General features: G+C 59.3%; 1 pseudogene; it reads left to right on the top strand.

Moving 5' to 3' along the window:
- Nucleotides 1-2,500, top strand: part of LOC126475567 (large subunit ribosomal RNA) — a 7,727-nt pseudogene that overhangs the window by 1,024 nt on the left and 4,203 nt on the right.

The following is a 2,500-nucleotide window of genomic DNA, read 5'->3' as shown; positions in this document are numbered from 1 at the left end:
GAGGGAGGATGGGGCTTCCCCGCCCTTCACGGGGCGGCGGCCTCCGCACTCCCGGGGCGTCTCGTCCTCATTGCGAGGTGAGGCGCACCTAGAGCGTACACGTTGGGACCCGAAAGATGGTGAACTATGCCTGGCCAGGACGAAGTCAGGGGAAACCCTGATGGAGGTCCGTAGCGATTCTGACGTGCAAATCGATCGTCGGAGCTGGGTATAGGGGCGAAAGACTAATCGAACCATCTAGTAGCTGGTTCCCTCCGAAGTTTCCCTCAGGATAGCTGGTGCTCGTACGAGTCTCATCCGGTAAAGCGAATGATTAGAGGCCTTGGGGCCGAAACGACCTCAACCTATTCTCAAACTTTAAATGGGTGAGATCTCCGGCTTGCTTGATATGCTGAAGCCGCGAGCAAACGACTCGGATCGGAGTGCCAAGTGGGCCACTTTTGGTAAGCAGAACTGGCGCTGTGGGATTAACCAAACGCCGAGTTAAGGCGCCCGAATCGACGCTCATGGGAAACCATGAAAGGCGTTGGTTGCTTAAGACAGCAGGACGGTGGCCATGGAAGTCGGAATCCGCTAAGGAGTGTGTAACAACTCACCTGCCGAAGCAACTAGCCCTGAAAATGGATGGCGCTGAAGCGTCGTGCCTATACTCGGCCGTCAGTCTGGCAGTCATGGCCGGTCCTTGCGGCCGGCCGCGAAGCCCTGACGAGTAGGAGGGTCGCGGCGGTGGGCGCAGAAGGGTCTGGGCGTGAGCCTGCCTGGAGCCGCCGTCGGTGCAGATCTTGGTGGTAGTAGCAAATACTCCAGCGAGGCCCTGGAGGGCTGACGCGGAGAAGGGTTTCGTGTGAACAGCCGTTGCACACGAGTCAGTCGATCCTAAGCCCTAGGAGAAATCCGATGTTGATGGGGGCCGTCATAGCATGATGCACTTTGTGCTGGCCCCCGTTGGGCGAAAGGGAATCCGGTTCCTATTCCGGAACCCGGCAGCGGAACCGATACAAGTCGGGCCCCTCTTTTAGAGATGCTCGTCGGGGTAACCCAAAAGGACCCGGAGACGCCGTCGGGAGATCGGGGAAGAGTTTTCTTTTCTGCATGAGCGTTCGAGTTCCCTGGAATCCTCTAGCAGGGAGATAGGGTTTGGAACGCGAAGAGCACCGCAGTTGCGGCGGTGTCCCGATCTTCCCCTCGGACCTTGAAAATCCGGGAGAGGGCCACGTGGAGGTGTCGCGCCGGTTCGTACCCATATCCGCAGCAGGTCTCCAAGGTGAAGAGCCTCTAGTCGATAGAATAATGTAGGTAAGGGAAGTCGGCAAATTGGATCCGTAACTTCGGGATAAGGATTGGCTCTGAGGATCGGGGCGTGTCGGGCTTGGTCGGGAAGTGGGTCAGCGCTAACGTGCCGGGCCTGGGCGAGGTGAGTGCCGTAGGGGTGCCGGTAAGTGCGGGCGTTTAGCGCGGGCGTGGTCTGCTCTCGCCGTTGGTCGGCCTCGTGCTGGCCGGCGGTGCAGGATGCGCGCGCCTGCGCGGCGTTCGCGCCCCGGTGCTTCAACCTGCGTGCAGGATCCGAGCTCGGTCCCGTGCCTTGGCCTCCCACGGATCTTCCTTGCTGCGAGGCCGCGTCCGCCTTAGCGTGCTCCTCCGGGGGCGCGCGGGTGCGCGGATTCTCTTCGGCCGCCATTCAACGATCAACTCAGAACTGGCACGGACTGGGGGAATCCGACTGTCTAATTAAAACAAAGCATTGCGATGGCCCTAGCGGGTGTTGACGCAATGTGATTTCTGCCCAGTGCTCTGAATGTCAACGTGAAGAAATTCAAGCAAGCGCGGGTAAACGGCGGGAGTAACTATGACTCTCTTGACTCTCTTGACTCTAGTGGTGTTGAGTGGGCGATGGTTCGCTTAGCCTCTCGGTGGGAAATCCTAGCTCTGGCCTTCACGTGGCGGGGGTCGTGAGAGGTTCTGAGGAAGGTTATGCCTTGGCATAAGGCTCCCAAAGTTCCTCGACCGACAGAGCAGGGTGTGTTTAGGGTACGGGGGTTGCCTCCCCTCGTGCCTTTGCTCCAGCTGGCCCAACAACAAGAAGTAAACGTGGTACCAGGCCTCCCACTGGAGCGCCTGTGCCAGCTGATGAGCCACCCAGCCAGCCAACCGATGCGGGTCGAGCGCCGCTCCCCATAGTCTGCCCCGATTGCTCGCGGTCTTTTTCCACCAAGACCGGGCTCGGTGTTCATCGGCGCCATGCTCATCCATCTGCAGTCAACGCGGAGATACAGACGGGGAGGAAGAAGGCCAGGTGGTCTGAAGAAGAACTCTTGCGTTTGGCCCATGCCGAAGCAACCCTGACCATCCACGGTTGCAAGTTCTTTAACCAGGAACTCGCCAAGGCCTTTCCTGCTCGAACGCTGGAGTCCATCAAGTGCCAGCGTAGGACGAAGTCCTATCGGGACATGGTGGCAAGGTTTGTCGCCGAGCTCCCCAGTAGTGCTCATGGTTCTCATGA

This window comes from Schistocerca serialis, chromosome 4 (assembly GCF_023864345.2).
Source record: "Schistocerca serialis cubense isolate TAMUIC-IGC-003099 chromosome 4, iqSchSeri2.2, whole genome shotgun sequence".
In the NCBI taxonomy this organism is placed as follows: Eukaryota; Metazoa; Arthropoda; class Insecta; order Orthoptera; family Acrididae; genus Schistocerca; species Schistocerca serialis.
Note: the sequence above shows the minus strand (reverse complement) of the source record. Positions and strands in the feature narration are given on the sequence as shown.